Source organism: Oryctolagus cuniculus, chromosome 4 (genome assembly GCF_964237555.1).
Source record: "Oryctolagus cuniculus chromosome 4, mOryCun1.1, whole genome shotgun sequence".
Lineage (NCBI taxonomy): Eukaryota > Metazoa > Chordata > Mammalia > Lagomorpha > Leporidae > Oryctolagus > Oryctolagus cuniculus.
In genome coordinates this window covers 121,259,022-121,286,142 of record NC_091435.1, presented here as the reverse complement: position 1 = coordinate 121,286,142, position 27,121 = coordinate 121,259,022, and positions in this window count along the sequence as shown.

Below are 27,121 nucleotides of genomic sequence, written 5' to 3'. Positions count from 1 at the left end.
ATGGTAAAAATGTCATTACTGTGAAGATCATTAATCTTTCTGATCTGCTATTATATCTTCAGAGATTCTGGTTCTGTACTCCTCAGCATTATAAGCAGTCATGTTTGAGAACTCCTCACGATATGATAACTGGTTTTATTTTATTATCCAAACAGTAATAGGTGTATTTTTTTTCAAGTTGTTCAGTGCAGCCCATCACTTTTATTAACACTGAAAACAGCAGTATTTCAAAGTGAAGCTAGTGTGCTAACACTCTGCCCACTGCCTCAGCTAACTCCGATGGGCCCATTGAGCTTGTGCCCTACTGGTCCTGCTGCCTCTCTTGTACCCTCTGGAACACCCTACCTGTTAGGATCTACTTGAGGGAATGAGGCCAGTGTCTGAGTCTGTCAGTTCATTCACTGGATTCCATGATCTAATCCCAGGTACCACTTAGCCAAGATTTGCTTCTTATTACCAAAGAAGAGAAAGACTGAAAGTTATCTTAGTTTGGGTCTTACAACTACAGGTGCTGAGCTAATGATTTTGGAGCAGGTAGTTTGTTTAGGGAGCACTGAGAAGGGGAGGTAAAGTGAGAATAGGAAGGGAGGAAGACCATGAAGAGTGGGTTAGTGAGCAGTACAGCTGTGGGTGTTAGAAGCTCAGTTCTCCCAGGGCCCTCACCACCTGCAAGAAACCTCCCAGGATAGGCCTGAGTGTGACAAGCCATGACTAGCAGTTGGTAGAAAATGAACTGGAGGGGCCAGTGTTGTGGCATAGTGTGTAAAATCACTACCTGCAATGCTGGCATCCAAGGTGGGTACCAGTTTGTGTCCCAGCTGCTCCTCTTCTGATCCAGCTTTCTACTATTGGCCTGGGCAAAGCAACAGAATATGGCCCAGGTGTTTGTGTATCTGCCATTCACATGGGAGAACTGGCTGAAGCTCTTGGCTCAGACTTGGCTGTTACAGCCATCTGGGCAGTGAAACAGTAGATGGAAGATCAATCTATCGCTGTCTCTCCATCTCTCGGGGTAACTCTGACTTTCAAGTAAATAAATAAATAATTTAAAACTGATCTGAAAAAAGTAAACTGTTGTACCTTAAAATAAAATCAGTGTCCTTAGAGAGAGTTCCAGTGTGTTAGATGAAGGACTGAATTTCTCTGAGGGAAATAGTCAAAATAGATAGTCAGCCACCAATCATACTTTACATACTACAACTTGATGAGGGGGTTAAGATACATTTCCAACTAAGTCTAATATAAGAGGCTACTGGTGATGGGAATGTAACAAATCAAATGCAAAGTGAGACCTCTGGGTAGGAAGGGAAAGACTAAGAGAACTCCATGGAAAGGCAGTGTTTGGCTTTTACATTCCGAGGTGAGCAGGGCAGACATACCGTGCAGAGGAAACACATTCACCTAAGATGTGGAGATTGGAAAGCCAGGGCCAAGGTTTGGGACAATTTAACCTGACCTTAGGGAACTGAAGGTAAACAGTTGAGGAAGATTAGAAAGTTCTATTGGACCCAAATTGTGAAGACTTTTAAATACCAGGCTCTGGATGTTGGCCTTTGACATTTGTGTACCAAGCACACAGTGGGGGACATCAATACTTACAGCTGTACTACTGCTTTTTTTAAAAAAAGAAATTTTCTGTGGCAGATACACTGTGCGTACTGATGTGATGATAAATCTTAGGCAAAACAAGCAGGTCATATGTCATAGTGGGGATAGGATGTGAGAAATCTTTTTAAAAATCACAAAAATGTATATTGCAAAAAATTATGCATGGATTTCAAAAATATGTTACACAAAAATAAACTAATCTTTAATTCCTTTGTTTTCACAAACTTTTTGAAGTACCCTGGACAATCTGCAAAGATCACATAGAAAGTGGTGGAATAGAATAGCAAGACAATGTTCACTGCAAGCTGGAGAATGCTGCCATGAGTGTATTTACATAAGCACAGGCAGGGCAATGGAATTATCTCAAATACATCTCACATGCAAAAGGCACCCAAGTCAGTAGTTGAATTACTGTGGATCTAATCCACTCCGTACATTCAACTGGGAACCTGCCCTCCCAATTTTCACATTTTTAAATGTGCCAAGAAATTTAAAAAAAATTGTTAATAATTTTAAGGCAATGGAGAACCACCACAAAGATTTTAGAACAGAGTATACTCTGAACATATTTACCCCCAAAAGTTATCATATGAATAAGAGGTTTAGAATTTGTTGTATAAATGTGAAGTTTTCTTGGGATCCCTTTCTTTAGCCACCAACTACCCACATTTTGACTTTTTCTTTTGCGCTCATTTTCAAGCATGTAAAAAGTCGGAATTACTAGGGCCTTGGGGCTATGTGATTACCCTTTCCAGAAGGGAATTAAGTTCTTGTGGTATGCAGTGAAAGAAAGAACATGGGAATCCAGGTAAGGCAGAGAGGGAAATAGAGTTTAAGGGATTGGAAAACTAATCCCTGACTCCATTGGGGCTGTCATGAATATCAACCTTTCTGTGTCAAAGCCCCAAGTGAGGCTATTGATTCCCTTCTTGACTACCTGATGACAACATTACAAGGATCAAATGAGTTTATCAGTGTGTAGCGGCTTGACAAATGTTGGACATTGCCTTCTGTTGTCCTCTTATGAATCACATTCGAGAAGGTTGTTCAGGGTGGGCCATCGGAGTGGGAATACCTGTCTGATGGAGGTGCTGTGAACTGATTGAGTTATATACATTTAAAATTTACCATTAGGGCTAGCATTGTGGTGCAGCAGATTAAGTCACCCCTACAATGCCAGCATCCCATATGGGTACTGGTTTGAATTCCAACACTCTACTTCTGATCTAGCTGTCTGCTAATATGCCTGGGAAAGCAGCAAAAAATGGCCCAAGTACTTGGGCCCTTGCAACCCATGTAGGAGACCTGGAGTTCCAGGCTCCTTATTTTGGCCTGTCGCAGCTCTAGCAGTTATAGCTATCTGGAGAGCAAACCAACAGATACTCCTTGCCCCACTCCTCTCTCTCTCTCCACCACCCCCCCCAACCCCGTTCTTCCCTCTCCCTCTCCATCTTCCTCCCCCTCCTACTTGTGGACTCACAAGGTCCTCACAATAGCATCATGAAATGGTCCAAGAGGGGAGTTGCTTTCACAGTCTTACTCACTCGTGCCTGGTCAGCAGCAGAGTCAGGAATTGGATCTGGATCATTATGACTCCATATATAACCTTCTTAATTTCCTTGTCTATCCCTATTTAAAAATATAATTTAATTTAGGTTCTGAAACTATAATGGGAATGAGAAAGAAAGCAGAAATCAAAATACCAGGTCTTTCCCCCAAATCTTCAGCTGAGTGCCGGAGATTGCACACCCTGGCCTCAGCTGCCTTTGGCTTGCACAATCATGCCCAGCTTTAATCATTGCGTAGGCACAGCCTTACCTGCAGCTAATGTGATGCCCTTCTGCTTTGGCCAAATGGTAGAAGGGACAGATTTACACTTAAATCAATATTTAATCTAATGTACCTCTCTTGACTCGATTTGTAAAATGGTGTGTAGATCTTGGATAAGAACACAAACTTGCAAGCTGAATCAAAGCTTTTTGCAAGGCAGTAAACCAAAGAAGGGGATGTGGTAATAAATGCAGAAGGAGATGGGAGTGTTCCTTGGCAATGTGCTATATTTTCTTACTTTCCCCTCTTTTTATTAAAGATATGGAAAACAGGGTCAATAGTGACTTAATTGTGCCCTATTGCAAACAAGACTTGGGATTTCAATAGGCCCCAAGGTATTAACAATTATGAAGAAAAATACTCTAATAACACGAGTAGGAATTCTTCCCAGTTGTATATCATAATAGTTCACAGGAGATTTTCATTATTTGGAGAAGAAAAGGCTCCATGTTGGTCATTTTTCCATATCATAAAATAAGAAACAAACACATGGAGAGTAAATTTAACATAAACCTAAATATGTCCTTAATTATCTAGAGCCTGAAATCTGTGGGTACCTGTAATGTGTCCCTGATACGAAATGATTAGTCCAAGGCCATTTAGACTGTTACTTTCAAGCTCAAAATGGAATTTTTCACCTGATCTTTCAGAAATAGGTTGAAATTCAATTTTCCAGTCTGGGGAATAAATTGTTGTGTGTGGAATGCAGATGGTGCAGCAAGTGAACTTGAACTATGAAGGGAGAAAGAAAGGAGGAAAGAATGGGAGAGAAAAGAAGAGAAATGAGAGAAAGGGAAGGAAGAGGGAAGGAGGGAGAAAAGGAGCTTCAAATGATCTGAAAGAATCAAAGTCTCTTAAGAGTGATCTTTCATATTGGCAATATCAGACTCATCTTTAATGAACAGAGTTCAGGTTTTTTAAGTTCAAGGAATTGATCTAGTTAATATAGAAGCATTTTCATTCTCTCTATGCTTATACATTGTTCTCAAGACCCTGTTTTTGATTGACAGTAAAATCACAGTAAAGATTCATGCCATTAAATTCACAATTAAGTGACTCTATGAGGCATATGAAATGAGCAACATTTCATCAATGAATTCTGTTGCTTGCATCTAAGCATCAACAAAGTGCCTCTAACTTCTGGATGCCTTCAAAATCACATGTTATATTGACAGAAAACTTTGGTTATATGCTTCTAAATGCATACTATGAATTAGCAGTGAAACCACTCATAGCTACTATTTTAATATTACTCATGGTAATTAGAGTTTTTGGAAGTCAAGTCAGGTTCAGGTCAAGGTGTGCATTTTGAAGCTATATCTGCAACAAAGCATGAAATTTGGATTTCTATCATAACCTTCTTTGGCCCCTGTACCCAAAGCCTCCTCAAGTAGACATAATCATTACAGGAGCATGGTGCTTTTTCCTCTTCAATATAATCACTTCCCCTAGTCCCGTATATATCAAGATTTTTGGAATCTCTAAAGTGGGCATTTGGATTAGTGGCTAAGACACTGGTTAAGATGCCTACATCCCATATCAAAGTGGCCAGGTTTGATATCTACCTGTGGTTCTTGACTCCAGCTTCCTGCTAATGCAGACCCTGGGAGGCAGTGGCAACAGCTCAAATAATTAGGCTCCTGCCACCTATGAGAGAGAATTGGATTATTTTTCTGGCTCCTAACTTTGGATTCAGCTCAGCCCTGGCCATTGGCCATTGTGAGCATATGGGAAGTGAATCAGTGGATGGGAGTGCTTTCTCTCCACCCTCTCCCTCTCTCCCTCTTTTTCTCTCTCTCTCTCTCATGCTCTATTGCTCTCTCTCCATGTGTGTGTATGTGTTTGTGTGTGTGTGTGAGTGTGTTTCTATGCCTCTAAGAAAATGGAGGCTTTACTAGAACAAAATCATTACATTTGAAAATGTACAAAATATCTAACTTTGAATGCATAGTACCCTTGTAATAGCTGAGATTTTAAACTACTTCTGTTAATTCACTGTAATGGCACTGCGATTTTATAGAGCACTGCAATTGGAACACCATTCTGTGTTTGAAAGGCATATGTTAAAGTACACATGGGGATTATTTTTTCTATGTGAGTGATTTTGCATCCCTCTTAACCCTGCTGACACCTGTCTGGTTACATGAATGGCAAGAGAGTGTTAGGCTAAGCCACCGTGGTCAATGTAAAGAGAGGGCAAATATGTAGACTACAAAGGAATCACATTCACTTAGCTATTTCCTCTTCAAGAGCACACATTACCACTGTGAAAATCTGATAATAATATTTACTTTGTCATTTTAGGTTTAACTAAAAAGATAGTCAATTAGGAAAGCATAAACCAGCTTTAAGTGACCTTCAGTGTAAATTAGAGTATACATTTTCTATTGTGTACAGCTGAACAGATTAAATCAATACCTTTTGAAATGAATGATTGAAATTCCATGTCCAAGAATTTTTAGTTGTTCTCTGAATATTCATAATTATTCAACCTTTTGGTCAACACATGTTCATTGAGTGCTGCTATGGAGCAAGCACAGAAGGAGACTGTCTCTGTCCTTGTGGAGTTCATGCTCTAGAAAGGAAAACATAGCACAGAGAGATTCTGCTCTAATGTGGACTGTGCTAGAAGGGTGCTATCACCAGATGTTGTGAATCTGAGAAGGGTCTGCCTGGAGCCTGGGGAGATCAAAGGGGCGCCTAGGAACAGGTAGGATTAGAGCTGATTCTGAAAAGAAGGGTGGATTTTGACCTCCAAATAAATTTACTGTTTTCCTCTTCCAGACAGGGGAATCCAGTTTTCCAAATCTTTACTGTGAAGATTACATTAATTATATATTTAAGAAATTGAATCACATGAGCCAAGGGGTCTGTGTTGTATGTAATTATTTCACCTAACTTTATTAGCCATGACAACAAAGCCAAAATGTCTCAAAAACATTGCTTACAACAGATTTTCTTCAAGGCCAATATAAGAGCGATTTTTAATACAAAAATAGAGTTAACAAACTATTAGGCAATGATAGGTAAATTGCTGGAATTCGGCTCAGCTTAGAAAACTGAACTTCCCTCTGTAAACCATACCACATGGAGCTGGCTTCTGAGTCAATCCAAGGACAAAAACGTCGAAAAGACTACTGAGTCCTGTCATTGTAGGGATGTCCCAGGAAGCGGCTGCTTTCCCTTCATTGCTGTTCACTCCAGAGGATACTCCCAGCCAATCCTAATTCAGATGCAAGAGAAGCCACATCTGGAGCCAGCCTGAGACCATGAAAGGGAGTGGCCTCCTGGACCTGCAGTGGAGGCTCTGCTTTTCAACCAGCTGGACAAGCCATGTCTTGTCTCTGGGTCTCAGTTCTCATCTGCAAAATGCCATGCCTATGTCATAGGGTTGTTGTGACTATCCAGTGAGGCAAGCTACCTAAGATTGCTATGTAAAATGCTGCCTAAATATCAGTGAGTGTCTGTTAACACCATCACATGTGGCAGTTGATTTCTGCCTAAGTTGATTTCTCCCTTCCTGAAGTGAAGTGTTTTAGCTTTGTGGTTAAGACCTTCGTTATTGCTGCTTCTGCTTAACTTGTGTGACCTCAGACAAGCCGCTGAATCTTTCTGAACCTCATTTTTCTCATCTACAAAATGGGCATTGTATTTATTCCTATACTGCATGTTTTTGAGATTTACTATAATAATTAAACAATGTGAAGGGATATAAAACCAAGTTGTAAACAAAAACACACTATGAAAATTGTTATGGCCATACACTGGCTCCTCCTGGCCCCCAGTCCAGACTCCTTGATTGAGGGCTTGGCCCTTGTTCAAACCACCTTCCTGGATGTAGCTTGTCAGCACTCTGACCTTCAAGCTTTAGGCTCACCCTTCAAGTGTTGTTCTAGCCCACTGAGCGCTGACACAGCGCTTGCTTCTCCCCTGATACAGAACGTGCTGTGCTCACTCTACCCTGATCAGCATTTCATGAATCCTGTTTCAGAACCAAGGTCCTTCTGCTTCACGGCCTTGGTGCTCCCTTTGCTGGACAAGAAAAGAATCCTCATAAGTTTGCAAGGTCAGATTTTAGCTTTTTCTGGTTTGTGCACATCTACAAATTTGGATCCACTTTGAGCCCAGGAAGTCTTGTCTTCCCCATGTCCAAAGTCTTTACTAAATAATCAGAGTTGAAGGTAGGAGGAGCTGCAAAGGCCAAGCTTTTCATTTCAAACAGGAGGAAACTGGGGCCAGAGACAATGGCTTGTCCAAGTTCACACAGCAGTTTGGAGGCAGAGTTAACAATAGAGCACAGATCTCCTGCCACTGTCCAGTAAGGGTCATGGAACTGGCTTGGATATTTAAGCTGTGAAGTCCAGAACCATATGGAAAATGATCTTAAAAGAGATTTTATTCAGAAACATTTTGATAGTGCAGATTTTAAAAAAAAAACTCTCCTTTTTGAGATTATAGAGCAAAATACTTGTTAAGAGTAGGATCTCAGCAGGTGAGAATAGGGAAAAAGAGAAAATGAATCTGAATATATCCTTAGATTTATTTTTTCAGATAGCTGTAAATTAACTAGCCAAATTTTCCTAATATGCTTTCTCAGTGATTTCTGGGATAGGGGAAGTCTCTGCTTGGGATGCCTTTTTTATCTAGAGCTGGGGGATTAGTTCCTGTAAGAACTCAATGACATCAGATACAGATACTAACTAAACAGGTGGAGAGTATTTCCATCTAAGTGAATGTTAGGCCAAGGTTAAGTCACCAGGAGACCCATATCCCATGAAGTCTTTGGCTACACAAGTCTGAGTTGAGAATTTACCTACAGACCCAGATGGCTGGGCAAGACAAAGGCACGAATAATCATATATGGCATACATTTTATTTAAATTGCAAAACACGTTATAGGTATAGTCACATGTTAGAAAATTATACAAGTTGGGAAGGGGTTACAAATAAGTAGAAATAAATTAAACCATTTTAAAAGACAGGGACAATATAACCAAATGCTATATGATTACCCTGTGATTTCACAAATCCCATTTCATAGGTGTCAAAACTAAGTTCAGCAAGTTCATGTGATTTTCAAGGAGACTCAAGAATAATAAGTCAGATCCTAACGACCCAGTTTCTTATTTCACATCCAAAGTCTGCTTTACATTTGCCTCATAACAAAGAATTTGTATCAGTCTGCTTTTGGTCACTTTAACTAAAATATCCAAGAACAACTTCTTGGGAAGGAAAAGGTTTATTTCAGCTTACCCATTGGAGATTCCGGTTCAAAATTGGGCAGCCCCATAGTGTAGCATCTCAGATAGGCTGGTCATGATGGGTGTGGAGGAACAATCACACAGTGAGCCAGGGAGCAGATAGAGCACTAGACAGAACTGAAATCATCACTCATCTCTTGAGAGTCACCCTCCAAGGGTACACCCCCAGTGCTAAGTACCTCCCATCTCCCACCAGACCCACCTCTCAGATGCCATAATTAGATCAATTACCCTTTAATCCATCAAGCCTTAATATTAAGACTTCAGAGTTTAAACATCTGCATGAATTCTGGGGAGACAAGTCCCACCTAACCCATAACACAAATATAGCCAGAGTTGAGAAAGCAGGAAGCCAGAGTTGACGAGAATAGTACCAAGAAGTAGGTTTGGTGAGCCCAGTTGGAGGCCACCTGTGACCCACTGTGGCTAGGAGATAGTAAGTGGCTGCAGTTAGGGCATGGCCCAAGGATGCACTCAGTCTCAAGGGAAGCAGAGCTGCCTGGTTGAGTGTTTCTGAACTGTCCACATACGCAAGCTGTGCTTGTACTGAAGGCATCAGAGCCAGCTGAGCAATAGTAAGCCTCTCTCTGCAATGACCACTCAGATATAGCCTCGACCTACTAAAATAACTTAATGGAATTTTTCACTCTGATCAAATGGTTTCAGGCCCAGTTTAGGATGACGGATCACATTCCTTCTGCTGCTCTCTCTTCCTCTCTTTGCTGGAACTGGCTGGATTGGCTGGTGACAGGATTTGACTGATGTTGCCTTAGGGTTTGTGTCTCTTTTTAACTTGAATGAATATTCTGGGACTTACATAAATTATTTAACATAAAAGAAATGAAAGTATTTCTATGCCTTATCTCTAAGATGGGAAAATAGTAAAGTAGAATAATAGACTTCATTTTAGAGAAAACCAGATAAATTGATCTTTTCATTTGTATGGATGCTGGGAGCTTTCATACTTTGATTTGGAAAGATGAGCCGAAGTAATAGCCAACTAAATGCCTTATGCACTAGAAGAATTTCTTCCATGAAAATGAGATCTTAAAAGAAATCTAGGGGCCGGCGCTGTTGCGTAGTGAGCTAAGCCTCTGCCTGTGGTGCCAGCATCCCATATGAGCATTGGTTCGAGTCCCAGCTGCTCTACTTCCAATCCAGCTCTCTGCTATGGCCTGGGAAAAAAGTAGAAGATTGCCCAGGCCCTTGTGCCCCTGCACCCGGGTGGGAGACCCAGAAGAAGCTCCTGGTTCCTGGCTTCAGATTGGCACAGCTCTGGCAGTTGTGGCCAATTTGGGAGTAAACCAACAGATGGAAGATCTCTCTATCTCTCTGCCTCTCCTTCTCTCTCTGTGTAACTCTGACTTTCAAATAAATAAATATATCTTTTAAAAAAAGAAATCTAACCACTCTTGCTCTCCTGCAAAGTTTGTTATCTTTCCTCACATCTTAAGTGATATGTTTGGGGCTCTAGATCACTTGGGGGTCAGGGAGAATAAGGCAAAAGAGTTCCTACAAGTATAAGGAAATTATCAGAGGTATTCAAATTGAGAAGATTTGGCTGCAACACCATATGAGACTTCTACTTCAGAAAATAATTCAGTATAATCTTAATGGTCATTTTTCTATCCCAAAATCCTTGGACACTCTGATCAGAACTTCTGAATATCAAAGAGTCTTAAAATCACACATAGTAATCCTGAATAGGTGCATATACTCATAAAACTGGCAGAAAATATAAATATAATGATTTTTCATGAAATATTACTTTGTAGAAGCATACAACAATGCCAGGAGGAGTTGTTATAAACAAAATAATGTTGTCTTCATACAGGATGCATTTATTGGCATGATTTTATATATTTAAAGTGGCAAAATAAAACCTTCAATATAATTATTATTTTGGATTTTTAGAAAACTTGTTTATTTGCAAGAGATGGAGAGGAAGGTAGAGATGGAGAGGTAGGGTGAGAAGGAGGAAAGAAGGAGTCCAAGAAAAAGAGAGAGAGAAACACTCCCACCCACTCATTCACTGCTCACAATGGCCTCAGTTGGAGGCAGAGCTAGGACCTGGGAACACAATCCAGTTCTCCCATGTAAGTGGTAGGGACCCAATCATTTGATCTTTATGCTGGTGTTGGGAGCCAGAGATGGGAATCAAACTCAGGAGTTCTGTTGTGGGATGTAGTGGTCTTAACTGCTAGGCTAAACATCTATTCCTGGAATTTTTTTAAATAATAATGTCTGCCAAAAATTAAATAAGCTAGTAGGCACCACTACTTCTTTTGTTTCTACAAAATAATATATATTCACTTATGCATGATATTTTTATAATGAGAAATTCTAGATATGGGCATTGACAACCATGCCTGTCATTAGCTCAAATTCCTCATTAGGAAATGCTGCTTTTAAAAAGTAGGAGGTTTCCAAGAATAACAGCTCATATAATTGAAGATCATTATCAACAGATTAGCATGTATTTGTGAGTTGTGCTAATGATGCATTTTAAATGAATGAAGTGATATTTGGATGTAAAAGTATGGTGACTATCTTTGCCCTCATTCTTAGTAGTGACTGTTTTGTATTATGTTTGTGTTGTTTCTGCATTTTTAGATGTATATGTCATTTAGGGAGTAGAGAAGTTGCAAAATTGATGCTGTACTTTGGGGCATTTTTTGTAGTATGTAGGTATCAATTGGATTGGATAAACAAGAAACAATAGTACTGCAAGATACCTTGATGAAGTTAGGGGAAGAGGCTATAAAAAGAATGCTGTTTATTAAACTCTGGTTTCAACTATCATATATTACATGTTGATTCAGCAAAATATACCATTAATAAAAATATGACATGTCAAAGGAAAGTGTATTTTTCAAGAATGTTGGCAAATATATATTAAACTTCAAAATAGGTATAGCAATTAATACAATTTCTGAGATTGTCTTCTATGCAGAAAATTTAAAGCACTGTGTCCTGTATATGTTTGCCAAGTGCTGCAGAGTTCTGAAGAAATAATCCAAAAGAAACTTAAAAGAATAATATGTGGGTAGTCATTTTGGCACAGTGGTTAAGTCAACCCCTTAGATGCCTGCATCCTGTATCAAAGTGTCTGACTGGAGTCCTAGCTGCTCTACCACCAATCCAGCTTCCTGTTGATGCATATCCTGGAAGGCAATAGTCCCTATCATCCATGTGAGGACCCAGATGGAATTTTAGGCTCCTGGTTACAGCCTGGCCCAATGTTGCAAGCATTTGTGGAGTGAACCAGCGGATGGAAGATTCTCTCTCTCTCTCTTGCTCTCGCTCTCACTCTCGCTCTGTGTGTGCGTGCGTGTGTGTGTGTGTGTTTGTGCACATGTGCACTCATGCATGTATGTGGATGAATCTCAATCTGTCTTTCAAATGGATGGATGGATGATAGATATATAGGAGAGAGTTCAGTTAAAAACAATTAAAATTATGTTTCAAAAAGATTATGAAATCATCATTGGTGATATCCATGATACAAAGGTGTCCATCTGTATGTCTGTATGGCACTGATCCAGTAACACACCCCTGTCTTGCCCAGTGCTTGTCCTTTCTCAGGAGCGAGTGTCCAAGCCTGCCCCACCATATATATCCTTCTCTTAAAAAATCCCCGCCTCTCCCCAGGCCTCCCTCTAACCCCTGAATCTTCTCCAGGAGGAGTTTTTTTAGATATACCCTTTCCAAAACCAAATTAAAAGCCCAGGAGGGTGATTCTGGCAGGCAGCAGGTATCAGAAGGTGTTCAGGGCACAAACATTGCCTCTCAGCTTCTTTTCTTCTTGACTCCTAAAAACAGTAAAAGAAAAAGTGGACTCAGTGTGGGTAATTGTCAGTAGTTATACGTTTAGTTCAGCGTCATAACAGTGAACTGACTTTTTAAAAATGCTAATGGTTTGGGCTGGTTATAATAGCTCATAGTAATAGGTGGTAAAGGAGTTTTCTGGATTGAAGCCAAACTCACCTTTGAGGGAAAAGCCCAGGAAGGTAATTGCTTAGAGAACCTGAAGAAGAACAGTTCACGACATTGTAACATGATAAATAGTGGTGAAATGCCACTAGGGAATTAATGTTTAACCCCTGTGAGCTAGAAAGCAGAGAAAGAGAGAGGGAGAGAGAGACAGTGAGTGCTAAAACTATTCTTTTATCTGCTTCAGAATGAAAAACCAGAGTCTTGGGGGAGCTATATTATCCCCCAGAAAGGGCAGACTTTTCTGAGCTTGTGCTCCAATGAAACAGGAGTTTTTATAAAATGCACTTTAACACATGCCTTCCCACGCACGTCTGAGTTTTTACTGAATAACTCTATGCTATTTCTGTAAGTATATTATTCATTGTTCTGAACTTTGTCATTTCAAGTTATGCATAGATTTGACAATTCGAGGAATATAGTTGTAAGTTTCTCTTCTCTCTTTTGTGTTATACAAAATGTAAGGAAGGCACATTTCCTATTTCTGTATACATGATACCCAATAATGTTGCTGTCATTCAAGTTCTTCATCTCAGGAGTTTCCATCTTCTGATGGAGGAACTTTGTCTCCTGGGACCTTTGATGGTTTTATCATCCTGGAATCAAAGTTCAGGGATTTAATTGCAGCCACTTGCAGGTTAAGGCTTAGAAAATACTAATCAAAAAATTAATAAAAGAAGATCGAGGGCAGCCTTGCTCTCCCAGGCTCCTTGCTCATAACAGTAATCAGTCTTCATTCATTGGACAGTTATCCTTGAGTACCCATGTGTCAGGGCATGTGTAAGGAGACATGGTGATGTGCACAAGTACTTTCCTGAAGAAGTCTACACACCGTCTAATGCAGTAGGTTGACATCCAAGCAAGTTGTTATGGTACCATGTGAAAAATGCTATAGAACAAAAAAGTCATAGGCCTGTTTCAGACAGGAATATTCCAATGCAAATGACACAAAGGAAAACTCAGTGTGGCCCAAACAGCAGAGCCAATTTATTAGCTTACCTAATGACACAGAAATATTTTTCATCCTCGGCACCCTCCAGTCCCTGGAAGAAGACTCAAAGGACAATCCAAATAAAGGAAAACAGCAGATGTGAGGGCACAGAGTACAAAAGGGCCTGCTGTACTTGGTGGGGAGATTAACCCATACAAGATTGACTAGTACTTACTGGGTTTAGAACTCGAAGAGCCACATCCTGAAAATGCCTCAGGTCTGGGGAGTTAAGAGCAAGACTTATAGAAGAAAGTGGTAGAGATAAGACTGGAAATATTGGTTGAGATGAATTGCAAAGGGTCTTCCATGCACAAAACACTAGCTTAGACTAGGAAGAAAATCTGTAGTGTTCCTCCACCATGTTGAAAGTTAGTAGGATTTTATTCTACAGTGGTAGAGGTACTCTGGTTAATCATCTGAATTCCATGCACATGTTGAAACTTGACACTTTGGGGAAGTTCAGGAACTTGAGGGTCATCTGGCATGTGGGAGCAGCAGAAAGTTTCAGACTCGGAGGCACTGACCTGTGCAGTGACATCAGGAAGCAGTGGAATACCAACTGATTCTTGCTTAACAGGCTTTCCCAAGAAATATTTTTCTCACTTTTGAAAAAATTTATTTGAGAGGCAGAGAGGCAGAGAAATAGAGATAGAGAGAGACAGACAAAGAGAGCTCCCATCCTTTGGTTTATTGTCCAACAGCCAGGACTGTGCTGGCTGAGGCTTGGAACCAGAACTGAATCCAGGTTCCCAAGTGCATGTCCAGAACTCAGTCACTTGAGCCATCCTCACTGCCTCCCAGGGTCTGTGTTAGCAGGAAGGTGATGTCGGTCACCAGAGCTAGGTATCAAATCCATGCACTTTGATAGGGAACCTGGGCATCTTAGCCATCTTAAACAGCATCTTAACCAGTGCCTTAACTGCCAGTCTAACCATCCTACCCACTTCTTCACTATCAACTGTCCTAAATTCTTATCTTTTTTAAAAAGATTTATTTATTTATTTGAAATTCAGAGTTACACAGAGAGAGGAGAGGCAGAGAGAGAGAGAGAGGTCTTCTATCCGATGGTTCACTCCCCAGATGGCAGCAACGGCCAGAGCTGCGCCGATCTGAAGCCAGGAGCCAGGAGCCTTCTCCAGGTCTCCCACGTGGGTGCAGGGGCCCAGGGACCTGGGCCATCCTCCACCAGTTTCCCAGGCCATAGCAGAGAGCTGGATTGGAAGTGGAGCAGCTGGGTCTCCAACCAGTGCCCACATGGGATGCCGGCACTTCAGGCCAGGGCGTTAACCCACTGCGCCACAGCACTGGCCCCCTAAATTCTTATCTTAGCTGTATCTCTTTTTTCTTTTTTCTTCAACCCCCCTATTTATGCTTAAATGCTTGCTGTCTCTCCAGTATCTGCCTATTGCCTTCCACTGTTGAGAATGCTGCCATTCTCCAGTTCTGCCCAAGCACAGCCAGGGACCACATCACAGCCATGGAAATGAAGGGGCCAAAGAAACAGAGTTGGTGTCTATTTTCTGTTGCTATAACCATTTCTGAGACTGGGTAATTTATATAAAGAAAAGAACTTTACTTCTTAATATTCTAGAGGCCAGAAGTCTGAGGACAAGGGGCCATATCTTGGGCTATTCTTCTTACTGGTGGCAGCTCTCTGTAGACCTCAAGGCAGTGCAGGGCATCACATGGTGAGAGGGATCACAAGAGATGACCAAAATGAACTTTTATAAAAGACCTATTTTCCTGATAACCCATCTTCTCCCTTGATAACCCATCAATCCATTCATCCATGAATGAATGAACTAATTTCTGAGGGCAGAGCCACCATAATCCAATCACTTCTCAAGGATCCTACCTCCAAACATCAGTAAGTTTCTAATACATTATTTCTGTGGGACCAATAGTCAAAATAGAAATTGTAAACAAGAGATTTTTAGAATGGTCTTGTGTTTATAAATATGATATATACAGGTATTTTTATTTTTTTTTATTTTTTTGACAGGCAGAGTGGACAGTGAGAGAGAGAGACAGAGAGAAAGGTCTTCCTTTGCCGTTGGTTCACCCTCCGATGGCTGCCCCGGCCGGCGCGCTGCGGCCAGCACACCATGCTGATCCGATGGCAGGAGCCAGGGACTTATCCTGGTCTCCTATGGGGTGCAGGGCCCAAGTACTTGGGCCATCCTCCACTGCACTCCCTGGCCACAGCAGAGAGCTGGCCTGGAAGGGGGGCAACCGGGACAGAATCCGGTGCCCCGACCGGGACTAGAACCTGGTGTGCTGGCGCCACAAGGCGAAGGATTAGCCGAGTGAGCCTCGGCGCCGGCCTTATAGGTATTTTTATATATAGGAAAAGCCTTTGGAAGCACATGCACCAAACTCAAAAGTTATTGTCTTGGAGGTGTCTTATGGGAAACAGAAGGGAATATTTTTACTTTACATACACTTTATTGTTTAAACTTTTTAAGAATAAGCATATAGAAAATTTCCAAGAAAAGATAATTCATGCTCATTATAGAAGATGAAATTTGTAGATAAACATAAAGAACATTGTTAAATAACCTGAAATGTCCCCAGGAGAGGTACCACTCGTGCAGTCTGGGGATGTCTGCCGGGCCTTCCTCTGGGCAACAGGGCTACTGTAGATGCAGACTCCCTGAAGGACTGCCCAGCCTGCCTCCCGGCCCCCTCATTGCTCCTGCAGATGCAAGGTCTCTGGAATCTGTCCCTCTCCATTTCCATTGCCCTCACTCCTGTTTATCTCTCCCCTGCTCTGCAGCAATAGCCTTGTAACTGGCTCATTTCTTTCTCCTCTCCCTCCTTACATCCAATCTCCCCTCAGCCTCCAAATTAATCATCCCAAAGCTGAGCTCTCTTCATGTTATTGCCTTGTTCAGACACCTTCAGTGACTCCCCTACCGCCTATAAAAGAAGTGCCAAACTCCATGATCTGGACTGAAGCAAAACTTTTCATTGCTCCCTTGGCAACTTTTCCTCCCCTCTGTTCTTGTTCATAGTGTTTTCTCTGAAAGGAACACCATCTCATCCAACCATTTCCATTCACTGAAGTCCTTTCTCCGGATATTGCACTAGAGTAAGAAGATATTTGCACAAGGAGGTTCATTGCAGTAAAATCTATGGTGGGGGAAAAGGAAAGGCAACTGAAATGTGCACCCATAAGGGATGATTAGTAAATTACAATCCATGCATATAGCCAGTGGAATGCAACTATTAAAAGTGACATAGGTGTTATCTTACCATATTGACATGGGGAAAAGTCTATGGAATATTTCCAATCAACTTAGTAGGTTACTTGATTGCAAATATGTCTTCAAAGGACACACAATAGGGCTTTATGGAGAGACATAAAATTATTAGAATGGTAAAGTTTACATGGTCACATTTAGTTGATATTACTTCTTGTTGGTACATTTCTTTTTAATTTAAAATTTTATAAACAGTAAAGAGGTTACGTTCATTGAGAACTATTTGCCAATTGTTCTTGGTGTTTTAACTATAATTTAGTTCAGCTTTTATATCAAGACTTTAAAGGTGGTGGCTTTAGCCGCTACTCCACAATGCTGACCCCTCCAGGTTTTCCAAGGCTAAACTTAATTGCTCTGTTCCTTAAAACCATCCCCTGTTCTTGTATCCAGACATATGACTTGGTAGGAAGATGAGAGTAGAGTTAGAGATATGTAAGATAGCCACAAGGAAGCACATAGAAATGTCTTTTTTAAAAATATATAAATAGCAGCATTCTATATATTTTCTATAAATTGGTTGTTTATATTTATAAGTGTATCTTGGGCATAGTTATGTCTGCATGTGTTGATATCCTCAATTTTCTTGTAAATGGTTTAATTGGGATCTGTTGAATAGATGTTCTATCCTCAATTATCACATCCACCATGGGTAGCCATTTATATTGTTTGTAAATTCTGCTATTCTAAGCAACACCAGAATGAACATCCTAATCTAACTTTATGTCTGTACAATTATGAAGCTGTTTATGCAAGATGGTTTCCCAGAAATGGAATTTCTGAATTTAAAAAATGGGCCTTTTCCTGTACCAGAATTTCTGAAAGTGTGAACATCAGTAAGAGACTCTGATCTAGGAACCAGCTGGTTGTACCCTTTTGTGTCCTCATTTTTCACTCAGCGTCATCATGCAATGGCAACTGTCTGTACACTTGTTATTCTAGCATATCCAAATTGTTTCACAGAGAAAAATTAACACAGGACTGTGAATTGCATGAGTTCTGGTGAATTCTTGGCTGACAAGTTGCTGTGCAACCTTCAGCAATAATTGAAATCTCTGATGACTTCTTTTTTCTTCTACAAAGAAGAAGAGTAACATTCAGTATTTCTTAACTCTAAAGACAAAAATAACATTTACTATTCTGACTTAGATTTTGAAAAATAATACGCATTTTGTAAAGAGTTATCCTGCCTCATCAAAGGTTCAAGATATGATAAGATCGTATTAAAAGCATTTATAAAAGCACACGGTAAAGAGTTCATTATGTTTCATTAAATTCCCTCATGCTTTTATTCACTTTAGTTACTGTATTTCCTGTAAATAGGATTTATGCCAGGGCTCCGTTAACACCATTTCACATTCTGCTGTGCTATTACCCACACTGAGCTTGAATCAATTGAATGAAAGAGGCCTTTTCGAGTGTATTGATTTTCATTTATCCAAACTCATCTGTTTGCTTTGCTGCATGTTCATATATGAGAAGAGGGCACAGCTAGCCTCCACGGTGTTGCTTTCTTCCATTTAGCCTTTACTACTGGAATAGGCATATGGTATACCCATTGTACAACATTCACTGGAAATACACTGTCTTATGGCTATGGAAGGGCCTGGATCTCTTTTTTACGTCAGAAACTGTGCTGCCTAAAGTAAGATACCACAGCCTCTCTCCCTGCATGGAGGCACCATTTTTGCACCCCCACAACCCCAGCCTGTGAGGCCTCTGTCCAGTCATCCTGTTCCCTTTCCCCCAGAAACTAGAATAAGACTGTGATCTGGACTGTGACTCAAATGTTGACTCACTGTCAGGAAGCTCAGTTTTCTACTGCTCTCTTCCAAAGAAACAGCCCTGTTTCTTTGGCCACAGATGGAGCTGAAAACCTGGACAAAAGGAAATGTGCAATAGAGAGACAAACACTTTTTCAATGCACTTTTCCTGCATTCCCATTGTGGGGTGTGTGTGTGTGTGTGAGAGAGAGAGAGAGAGAGAAAGGGAAAATGACAACCATTCATTTTGACCCATGGATAGTATTTTGGAGGCGGAGAACATTTTAACTTCATTGATTGAATTGTTATGTTATTCACTGGATAACATGTGGCCGTGTAGTGTAGAATTAAGTGAGATGTCCTAGGCTCCTAGTAAATAGATCTTGACTTCTGTTCAGGGAAATGCGGAAATTTATTTGCCTGGGAAATAAATACTGGGTAAGACAAAGCCAAGGTCAGTGTTTCCTTTGAATTGCAATAAATATTTCTATACTCTGAAATAAGATTTTATGTTACAGCTAATGATTAAACATTATCCAATGCCATAGCAGAAAATAAGACTCTCAGGCTAGTTCTAAGCATCTTTCTTCAAGGCTTAAAGCTGTAAAGGATAATCACTGTCGGTTTAATTAAGATCTGATGGTAGATGTTGGCATAAAGGTTGGCTGAACCTAAGTCCTTACTGTGAAATAGAAGATGAATAAAATTCATCTATGAAAAGCTCAAGAAAGTCAAATATGCCGAAGAGTGGATTTTATTGACCTAAATAAAATGAATAAGTAACAAACATTTGAATATGACCCTGATTCAAGACTAAGCTATTTTTCCCAAAATATCTCCACATCATTACAGTGTTGTATAATTTGTGAGACATGATTTATAGGAATAATTTTTGGAAAAAAATTTTCCTTTCAAAAATCATGTCATAGTAAATAAAAAATATTTGACTGTCAGGAATGAGAGAAGGTATGAAAATGTGTCCTTCAGTTTATAATATCACTGGGAGAACAGCAGATACATGCAAATATGAGGGTACTTCAAAAAGTTCGTGGAAAATGGAGTGAAAAGGTAAGTTTAATTTGATGCAAAAAATTAAAAATCCATGCAGTTTTTCTCACAATACACATTTCCACTGATTTTTTTCTGAAGACCCCTGGTACAGTATTGTGCTGTTAATTGAGAAACTGAGACTTGAAATCTTAGTAAGTTTGAAACCCAGCTCTGCCATTTGACTTCTGAAAAACTGTTCTAAGCCTTCGTTATCTAATGTTGTACACATGGAATAGTAACATTTAGCTTATAGCATTATCGTAACTACTCAAGGTCTAGAAAGTTCTGAAAATGTGCCTCTCAAGAAGAGAAGCCTCTATAAGTATGTTAATGCTTATTAAATATGGTAGTTTAAATGTATTGCCTAAGAAACAGATAAAAACACTCTTAGAGATGACTTGAAGAGATATACAACTCCTGGATTTGGAATGAAACAGATTATTTATGTCTTAATTTCAGAGCGCAGAGCTCTCCCAAGTATACTGCATGGTCTGTCAGCTCTTGACAGAAGAGGTAGGATTTGAACTAGAGGTTGACAGAGGTATAGGGTTTCATGAGTTGTAATGCTCTTACAACTGCCAGTGGAATAGCAGTCACCAATTCAGCGAAGGCCCTGAGCATACCCTCCTTCTTAATTCTCTCTCCTGGGTTAATGACCACACTGGCATTTGCTCCAGGTTTCCCCAATATTTCCCAACCATTTCTTCTGGTCTCCTTTGTTGGCACTTAGTTGCCTGTTTTTTTGTTTGTTTGTTTGTTTTTTGTTTTGTTTTGTTTTGTTTTGACAGGCAGAGTGAACAGTGAGAGAGAGAGACAGAGAGAAAGGTCTTCCTTTGCCGTTGGTTCACCCTCCAATGGCCGCCGCGGCCGGCGCGCTGCGGCCTGCGCACCGCGCTGATCTGATGGCAGGAGCCAGGAGCTTTTCCTGGTCTCCCATGGGGTGCAGGGCCCAAGCACCTGGGCCATCCTCCACTGCACTCCCTGGCCACAGCAGAGAGCTGGCCTGGAAGAGGGGCAACCGGGACAGAATCCGGCGCCCCGACCGGGACTAGAATCCGGTGTGCCGGCGCCGCTAGGCGGAGGATTAGCCTAGTGAGCCGCGGCGCCGGCCTGCCTGTTTTCTGTACTCTCCTATCCGAGAAGCTTTTCTGTACCCACCCAGCCCTTCATTTATCTCTGTCTCTACATACACACAAACACACACACATTTGTCTAGTCTCATTGTTTCACTCAAAAGTATTACAGGATGCCATAAATACCCTTCTGTGTCAAAGAACCACTCTCTTTAATTTAACTGAGCCCCTCATATTGGACTGTAGAAATATTATCACAGTAATAATAATTTGTATGGACATTTTCCTTGTTTCCAGTTTTTCTATCACAGTGCCACAGTAATCATTCTTATACATTAATTTTACTCCCCTCATTCTGATCAACTCCTTAACAAAAATTCATAGAATTGGGTTAGAGTGACTAAATGTACATTTGCAATCTTGGTAGTTAGAAGCGGAAATGACAAGTAAAATCACCATATTTTTATATTAGAACACTTTTTATTAAAAAGAACTGACCCCAGGCCTAAGTGTCGTGAATACATAAAATAACCCTTTTAAAATTAATGTTTCAAAGTTAAACTTGAGAAATAGGAATATATAATTAGAAATAGCCTAACAGTGTTAGTATATATGTAGCGAGGTCTTGACAACAGAAAAAATAATGAGGAGAAAACAAATGATCAAAAAAGGCTTTTGTCATAGGAAGTCTTGCCAATTAAACTAACCAAACTTTTTAATTTAAATGTCTGGCTATGCAATTAAACTAATTGAATTTGTAGCACAGTGGTCTGACATTTTGATGATTCATTGTGGAATGCTGAACTAAACTGAATCCTTGTATAGAGGACCTGAGAACTACACTAATTTGACTAATTCTATGAGCTCTCATCTCTTCTCATTTCTCCTAAGAATATACTGAATAATTTCTCTTACTCAGCAGTTATCTTGTCACATTCGCATGGGAAGCTTCCTGTCACTGTGACCATGGTTGTTTTAAGTGTGGCTTCTTGGTATGAAGTGCTTGGTTTTCTTGGCTTATTAGTATTAGCTGACTTTGATAAATTTGCTTGATTTTTCTGAATCTATATAGTTTTTTGATGTAATACTTAGCTTTATCATACTAGGCTGGATTTGATGATTCTGTCCTGTTAGAATGTGTGGCCCTATTGTATGAATCTGATTCTTAAATCCTTTAGTTGCCTTATAGAACACTGTAAATGTTTTCAGGGAGACAAATTCTGATCCATCCTTTCCCACAGTCTGGTCTTCAATGTACATATGCCCCCATGTTATCCAGAGCAGATATGTAATGACTAGATATGAATAAATCTGGGAGACCTTGGATGAGCAGCAAGTCTTGTTACTGTTACATTCATAAATCCCACATGTGCTAAAAATCTTGTAATTCTTATTGTATGTTCATTCACAGAATGATTTCACCTTGAAATTAATATTTATAAAGTATTTATTAAAATAGTATTTGTTTCATCCATTCTCCTCGTTTTACATATAAGGAAACAGAGCCAGATTAACCTCAAAGTCAAAAAATCCATATATTTTTCATTTCATTTTTCATTTAAAATAAACAGTGTTATATTAAATTGACTGAAGTTATTGCATGTTGAATATAAACTGCCAGCCAATAGAGAAATCTTGATCATTTTCATTAGGAAAAAAAACAAATTACTAACAACTGCAGTCTAGGCACTCACAAACAATACCGATTATAGAAATTCACAACCCCTGAAAGTCCATATAATTGGAAAAGACATTTAACAGTAAACCAAAATGCAAAAATATAAAGAATTACATACATAAAACACAAACAAGGAGTTAGAAGAGGGGAATTTGCAACCCTACATGTTTAGGATGTTGATGACAAATGGTGTGATGGAGAAAGTAATCTGGATGGGAATTCCAGTGCCAACACTGGGGAGCTACAGCTGGGCCTGCATCCTAGTCTCAATGTAATTACCAGTTGAATTCAAAGCAACCTTGAGAAATTTCTTTATCTTTATGAGCTTTCTTTTTTAACATTTTATTTCAAAATAGTTTTAAATTGATAAAACAAAAATCGTGAGGTAGCCATACGAAGAGTCCCCACATATCCCTTACCCCATTCCACCTACTAGTTCCTCAGATTACTGTCTTTCACACAGTGAACCACACTCAGCTTCTCCTATTTTTTTTAAAGATTCATTTCCTATTTTGTTTTATCCAAACTCTTTTAAGCCTCCCCACCCCTTCCAGCTTCTAGTAACTAACATTCAGGTTTAGCTTTTGTTTCCTTCCTTTTCACAGGAGTACCAACAATAGTCTAACAAAGTAGTTGTAAGAATATAATGAGATAGTTACTATCACAATTATTAATACTCACTAAATAACTTTGTTTCCTTTCTTGGAGACATAAATGTGTGGGGGCAGGCAGGCCTTAGTGGAAGCTCACCCTGAGCAAAGGGGAGCAAGGATATTGGGGAAAACAGCACTGTGAAAGAGTCAGGGGTTATGTATCCCAGGACTCTCTCTCCCTCAAATCAATCCTGAGAAAGCTCCTGGATAAAGCCCTGATGAATTCTGTTACTTAGTCAAAGACAGGTAATTGCTACATTACCATAAAATGTTCCACATTCTGAAACAGCTACCCCATACAAACCGTGAAGTAATATAACTGGATAACACAAAATGTGTCACAAAAATTTAAACCAACCCCCCTTATTACCATAAATGTTAAAGTGTTAAATACTAGATAAAGAATTTAACATTTAGTTAAATAATAACTCAACATGATCAAGTAGGTTTTATTCTAGCAAATTAAGGATAATTCAATATAATGAAATATTTACATATAATGCTTCAGCAACTTGTTAAGCATAAAAACACATGATCAGCAATAAACAAAGATAATTCTTTTTCTGTTTTAATTTATTTTTAATTAATTAATTTATTTTTTATTTTTTGACAGGCAGAGTGGACAGTGAGAGAGAGAGACAAAGAGAAAGGTCTTCCTTTGCCGTTGGTTCACCCTCCAATGGCCACTGCGGCCGGCGTGCTGCGGCCGGCACACCGCGCTGATCGGATGGCAGGAGCCAGGTACTTATCCTGGTCTCCCAAGGGGTGCAGGGCCCAAGTACTTGGGCCATCCTCCACTACACTCCCTGGCCACAGCAGAGAGCTGGCCTGGAAGAGGGGCAACTGGGACAGAATCTGGCTCCCCGACCAGGACTAGAACCCAGTGTGCCGGCACCGCAAGGCAGAGGATTAGCCTAGAGAGCTGCGGCACCGGTCAAAGATAAAATTTAACACCATTGTCCCCATGAACATTGAAAAGTAGTAATAAAAATACTTAAATGATATTTTACAAACTACCAATCAGTACCATATTTTTTTTTAAAGATTTTACTTATTTATTTGAGAGATAGAAGCAGAATTACAGACAATGAGAAGAGACAGAGAGAAAAGTCTTCCATCCACTGATTCACGCCTCAAATGGCCACAACGGCAGGAGATGGGCCAAAGCCAGGAGCCAGGAGCTTCTCCCAGATCTCCCACATGGGTGCAGAGGCCCAAGTACTTGGGCCATCTTCTATTGCTTTCCCAGTCCATAGTTGAGAGCTGGATTGGAAGAGGAGCGGCCAGGACTAGAACTAGGACCCGTACGGGATGCTATAGCTGCAGATAAAAGATTAACCCACTGTGTCACAGTGCTGGCCCTGGTATTATATATATATATATATATATATATATATATATATATTTTGACAGGCAGAGTTAGACAGTGAGAGAGAGAGAGAGAGAGAGAGACAGAGAGAAAGGTCTTCCTTTGCCGTTCACCCTCAAGTGGCCACTGTGGCCGGCGCACTGCGCCGATCCAAAGCCAGGAGCCAGGTGCTTCCTCCTGGTCTCCCATGCAAGTGCAGGGCCCAAGGACCTGGGCCATCCTCCACTCCACTCCCGGGCCACAGCAGAGAGCTGGACTGAAAGAGGAGCAACCAGGACAGAATCTGGCACCCCAACTGGGACTAGAACCCGGTGTGCTGGCGCCGCAGGCGGAGGATTAGCCTAGTGAGCCGCGGCGCTGGCCCCTAGTATTATATTTAATCGTAATCTACCAGCATCATTTTCACTAAAATCAGAAACAAAAATGGTTTCAGTCATCATTATTGCACTGAACAAATTCCCAAATTAATATTAAAAGACATGAAAGAGAAATAGCAGTTTTATAAATTTAAGAAAAGTGCTATAACATATATACAGACAACTCAAAGAAATAAACAACTATTTGGCATGATCAATGGTTCAGACAAGTAGCTGCCTATAAGATGAATATCCAATAATTGTATTCTGTATCCTGACAATAATTATTTGAAAATGTCATTTTAAAATATCTTGTTCATATTAATAGCAGAATTATAACATATCTAATACTAATCTTAGCTTTAAAATGTATATCCTATTTGAAGAAAACTGGATGCATATACACACATATACACAAGATAAAATAAAAATTTGAGAAATAGAACAGCCCTGATTATTTACTTTACTGGTTGAGAAGACTAGATGCCAAAAGATATTTTTCTGCCCCTCATTTATATAGTGTAATCCCAATCAAATTCCTAATAGGATACTTCTTTGAATTGGATAATATGCTTTGATAATTCATCTGAGAAAACAAAAGAAAATACAAAAAAGCATAGTTTTCTATATAGAACCCAGAGTACAAATGTTTATGGAAACATTATTCTTAATTCCCCAAAGCTGTAACAACCCAGATGTCCAATTGTTTGTGAATGTGAATAAACAAACTGTGGTACATCAGTAAAATGCAAATACTACTCATCAATAAAAAAGGAAGAAATCTGGTGCATAAGAGTATTACAACATGGACATAATTCAAATGCATTATTTTTTGCTTTATTCATGTATTATTTGAAAGGCAGAGCAACACTCCCCCAAGTCCCAAAGCAACAGGGTTGGCCAGGCCCAAACCAGGAACTAAGAGCTCCATCCAGGTCTCCTACATGGGTGGCAGGAATCCAAGTACTTGGGTCATCGTGTGCTACCTACCAGAAATATTAGCAGGAAGGTGATTTGAAAGCAGAAATGAGCTCACCATCCCAGGCCCTCCAGTATGGGATGCAGCTGTTCCAAGCAGTGACTTAATTTACTGTGCATGCCCACCTTACTGCGCATGCCTTAGTTTTATGCTAAGATTGAGAAGCTAGACTGAAAAGGCTACCTAACATGATTTCATTTATATAGCATTCTGGAAAAGGTGAAACTGTGGGTTGGGGATCAAATAAGTGGTTGACTGGAGTAGATTGGGGCCGGGGGAAGAAACTGACTACCAAAAAGCACAAGACATTTGAGATGTTGGTTATATGACTCAAAGTTTGTCTACAGTGGCTCATTTACAGTGCAGAGATGTCACTAGGACAGAAGATGTGAGCATGAAGCCAGCCCCATCCTGCATGGCAGTTAAATACATAGTAAAAAGAGTTGTTGGGGCCAGCATTGTGGTGCAGCAGGTTAAGCCACTGCTTAACTAAACTCGGATCCCATATCACTGCACAGGTTCAAGTCCCAGCTGCTCCACCTGCAATCCAGATGATGGCCCAAATGCTTGGCCCCTGCCACCCACATGAGAGACCTGGATGGAGTTAGGCACTCCTGACTTAGGCCTGGCCCATCCCTGGTTGTTGCAGCCATTTAGGGAGTGAACCTATGGCTAGAAGGTCTCTCTCTGTCTCACCCTCTCTCTTTCTGTCACTCTGCCTTTTAAATAAATACAAATCTTTAGGAAAAAAAGAGATATCACCAAAATAATGGAAAAGAGAAAACTTCTTCAGTAATTTGTTGTAGAATACTAACTAATGAGCAGTTTTCCATTTAAATTTACATCTAACATCATACAGAAAAATTAATTTCATGTGATTTTAGATAAAAATATAAAATAATCTTAAAAATTATATACTTTTATAGGAATATTAAAAAACAAATAATAAAAATAGGTTCAGCTGTCTAAAATATACATTCTGATATAAATAAAATTAAAAGAATAAAGAAGAACAATGAGGAGAAGATTGAAGTCCCAGCAGAGGCAACAAAAAATAGCTGTGATTGCTGGTCCAAAATAAAATATAATTAATAAAAAAATATTAAGACTGCAATAGATAGTTGGGCAGAATACTTAACAACCACAACAATGTAAGCTAACTAGGAAACTAAACTTATTTTAACATATTTATTTTAACATGATATTTAATTTATGAATATTTTAACATGATAAATATAAAAGTGCTCATTATTTTCA